Here is a 4,561-nt window from a genome sequence, read left to right on the forward strand (position 1 = left end):
AAATGGGGGTCCGCGGACCACTGGTGGTCCGCGACCTATATTTTGGTGGTCCGCGGAGCATTCTGTCCAGTTTACACCAGAGGGAGCTTATCTGACACGAGCACAGCCCATGACTTTCGCGGCGGAATCTGCACAGCCCTATGTGCGTCAGTCATGAGACGGCCGCGCGTGCTGCTGAAGGCGCATTGGATACGAGACGTGATTGTGTATGTACCTGTGCTCTGCGTGTCGAAGTTTCACACACCACACGCCGAGCGAGCAGATGATTCCGTCTCGATTTGGAACGTCCGTTCCTAAATATTTGTGCTTGGGTATCGCGCACATGGGTTCAGTCGAATGTGTACGCGCCGCGGACTGTTCGATCGAGAGTGAGCTCGAGCCTGGCTTCTAGCCTTGTTTCCGGAAGGCGTCACCCAAGTTCATTGAAGAATCCCCAGCAGTTTCCTCGGAATGGGCGGGAAGAGTCAGGCCAGAATCCAGAGCTTCTTCAGGAAGCGAAAACACGTTTCCGCGGACGCCGATGACAACCCATCTTTTGGAGAGCTAGCCACTGAAGGGGAAGTACGATATCCTGTTATTGACTTGGAGGAAGAGGCCATGCCGTTAATTGAGTCGGAGATACAGATATCTGGGACCTCGAACTTCTCTCCGGTCAGGATAGGTGGCAGAATAGCGGCATCGGGGAGGCCGAAAAAGCAGTACAAACGCACGCGGAAGTACGATGCGAGCTATCTCAGATTCGGATTCATTCAAGAGCCCGGTAGCGAATTCGAGCCTAGGCCGCTGTGCATTGTTTGTTCGGAGTGCCTATCGAATGAAGGAATGAAGCCGTCCAAACTTCAGAGGCACCGAGATTTGAAACATCCCGATCTGGCTTGCAAACCGTTGGAGTACTTTCAGAGAATGCGAGACGAACTCAAGCAGCAACAGAATTCAATGAGAAATATGACCCTTGGTGACAATAACTCCCAGATGAGAGCCTCGTATCTGATATCGCTCGAAATCGCGAAGAACAAGAAAGCATACGTCATCGGCGAGGAATTGATAAAACCATGCATCCTACTGGCGAGTCAGGAGGTGATCGGACACGACGCTTACCAGAAACTCAGAGGTATCTCCCTGTCGCGCAACACGGTGAAACGGAGAATCGAGCACATGGCCGATAACATCCAAGATCAAATTATCGATTTGGTCAAGAAGTCGACATTCTACTCGATCCAGATCGACGAGTCAACAGATCTGACGAATAAAGCCGTATTGGTCTGTTTCGTCAAGGTCGAACACGACGGAGAACTCTTGGAGGAACTTCTCTGCTCTGTGGAACTGCCGGGTCGGACAACTGGCTCCGAAATATTCCGAGTCCTTGACGGCTTTTTCGAAGATCATAGCATACCGTGGAAGAACTGCATTGGGGTATGCACGGACGGAGCCGCTAATATGACAGGACGTCTGATGGGTTTCACAGCAAGAGTCAAGAAGGTCGGACACCCCAACTTGCTGAGCACCCATTGCATCATACATAGGGAACAACTGGTTGCGAAACGACTCTCTCCACAATTGCACAGCGTTTTGTCTGATGTGGTCCGCATTGTGAACGAGATTCGTTGCAAACCATTGAATTCGCGTATCTTCGAAGCTCTCTGTGAGGAAATGGGTTCTCAGTTTTCCCATCTCCTCTTGCATGCAGAAGTCAGGTGGTTGTCTCGTGGGAGAGTCCTCAATCGACTTCTTTCTTTGTTGCAAGAAGTTAAGGTATTTTTCCAGCAGCAGAACAATTCGACGTTCCTTGCTATCATGTCCGATGTAGATTGGAAAGCCAAACTATCATACTTGGCCGATATTTCTCTCATTTGAATGAGCTGAATTTATCCTTACAAGGGAAGCATTGCGATATGTTCACGCTGCGAGCGAAGATTGACGGCTTCCGTAAAAAACTAGTTCTTTGGCACGCCGCAGTCTCAGAGAAAGATTTTCCGATGTTTCCTAATTTCGATGAGTTCTCGAAGCAGAATCACCTCAGCGAGGGAGTGGTCGTAATCGTCCGGGAGCATTTACAAACCCTCATGGATTTGTTCGGTAAATACTACCCGGAGCAAGAAGATCCCAGAAATGGCAGTCTCTGGATTCTGGATCCGTTCACCGCGAAAATTGACGACACGAATTTGTGCATGAAAGGGAAAGAAAGCTTGCTGGATCTCGCTTCAGATGCGAGCCTGCAGATGAAGTTCCACGCTTCGTTGTCGAGAGCTCATTTTTGGCTCGGAGTTGGACAAGAATACCCGATGCTGAGCGCGGAAGCGATGAAGATTTTGGTGCAATTCTCCACAACTTACCTCTGCGAGAAAACGTTTTCATCTGTCACTGCCATCAAGACTAGATATCGGACTTCCCTCGAGATGCACGCGGAACTTCGACTAGGAGTTACGAATCTAGCGCCTCAGATCGACGCGATCTTGTCGTCGAAGCAAGCACAGGTATCGCACTAATTCTATTTATACACGTTAACGTAGGTTGCGTGAACGTTCTTAATTGTTTTCGAACTCGGAGTCCATGGAGATTGTGAAAACTCCTGCGCAGCTCCTCTTTGCTATCTCTATCATGCTTGTATTTCGAAGAGGTGAAATATCTGGTGCTATGAAGATAAATTAAGTGCATTCTTGATGTATTCTGGCCCCCTTCTTCTCGCGTTCTGATTTTAAAACGGGTGACCTAAATTTTGGTGGTCCGCGGGGTCCGTCGCCATGACTTTGGTGGTCCGCGGGACGAAAAAGGTTGGCCACCCCTGCGGTATATCATCCACGAGAGATTCCCGTTGAATCCGGGTCCCTCCCAGTCGGATAACATTGCACAGCGCACTCCCCCCGTGAACTCAACAAGTTCAAATCTTGTGTCTTCATTTCCCGCGATTCAGAACCGCAATAGCGAGGAGCGTTTGCCACACCAACATTTTCATCGTTCGCGCGTTCGCATCATTGCACGCCGGGGCGTTCGGTCAATTTCTGACAGAGACCGAGAGCGCGGACGAATTGTCGAGCCATATCGGCAGCATTGACAGAGAGAGGCTCCCAAGGCGATCATCCGTGCGCCGCACTGTTCGAAGGCGGCCTTCTTCGTAGGACTACGTAGTATAAGTTCAGGGGTCTTGGACTGTTCTCCGAACTCATTGGACATGAAGAGACAGGTTCAGACTTCTGCCGGGGGGAAAATATTCTTCTGGGGAAAAAAATTTGCAGGTGCCCTGCGTGTTCAGTTCTGACTGAAGAAGGAGACTCGTAGGACTGCGTATGGGGCTTTTAATTATTCATGTATGCAGAGAAAATTTGGGTAGTAAATTAGTTCGGACCTGTACTGGCTCTCAATGACCCTGTTGAAAAGAGCGCGGGTATAGGGCGCCGACGTGGCTCTCAATGACCCTGTTGAGAAGAGCGCGGGTATAGGGGCCGCCTCGCGTCCTAACCGTTGAAATCTGTCTCTCCCGTGTTCGTTGTCACTACGCTTAGCTAGACTCCTACGCAGTCTTGCTTCCCTTTCTCTTACTTCAGTGTACGTATATATTACGCGTTCCGCTTCAATAAAGTACTGGGCACTGGGCACTGGGCATAGTCTGATGCTCTGGAGCTGTTACTACTATCTTTTGTGTACCCGAAAAGTGAATACGTTATCAGCGACGATCTGTTCTACCATCCAACTTGGTGAGAAACAAGTAAGTCGATTAAGTATTTCAAACTTGGAAGTACGAGACTATCATGGAAAGCTCGTTTGATGTGGTCAATCCTCTGGGCAAAGAGGACACCACGGATAGGTCCAAGAGAACAGCCTCAGAAACAGAAGCTGATGAAGATACGAATCCAGAGAGTATCGTGACCGATACGAAATCATTGCCAGCTTGCCCAGTCGTACTCAAGGAATATGGCCAAAACTTTGTGGCATGGAAATCACTCATACCGATATATCTGGCCAATGATAGTGATGTAGCTGATGTGGTACGAGGTACTTTAAAAATGCCTGTGAAAGCTGAAGGTACCGATAAGTACACTGACTTACAAGCAAAGACTATCAGTCGATTCCGGAAAGCTAATCTGAAGGCCAAACAAATGTTATTCGCTTCAATCCATCAGAATCTGATTGTCTCCTTATTTTACAATAAGACCGAAACAATCACTGCTCATGAAACCTGGACTCAAACCAAAGCTAGATTTTCTAAACAAACTGGAATTGTAAAGGATGTTGCAATCTCTCGTTACATGGCATTCAGGTTTGCTAAGAACAAGACAGTAGATGAGAATCTCTCCGTCTTCAGGAATTTGTCAGATCATCTGACTGAGACAGGATTCATCATAAACAGTGATCTAGCCTGTTCTCGACTGCTTGCCGCTCTTCCTCAGGAATGGGACTCCCTGAGATATGCCTGGGCTGCAAGAGCGCCACAGGACAAAACCATTGGAAACCTCATGGAGATTCTGAGAGCAGAGTCCTCACGAAGGTCAATCAATCGCGAAGTCGATCAAGCTACAGCACTTCTATCACAAACCAGAATCGGCAATATGAGACCCAGACGTGG

The 4,561-nt window shown here is 48.6% G+C and overlaps 1 pseudogene; it reads left to right on the plus strand.

Annotated features, from left to right (window-relative positions):
- The first annotated feature begins 450 nt into the window (after nucleotides 1-450).
- LOC100906328 (SCAN domain-containing protein 3-like) lies at nucleotides 451-2,486 on the plus strand (annotated as a pseudogene).
- The last annotated feature ends 2,075 nt before the right edge of the window (nucleotides 2,487-4,561 follow it).

The sequence above is a fragment of the Galendromus occidentalis genome, unplaced genomic scaffold (genome assembly GCF_000255335.2).
Source record: "Galendromus occidentalis unplaced genomic scaffold, Mocc_1.1 scf7180000075428, whole genome shotgun sequence".
NCBI classification, from domain to species: Eukaryota; Metazoa; Arthropoda; class Arachnida; order Mesostigmata; family Phytoseiidae; genus Galendromus; species Galendromus occidentalis.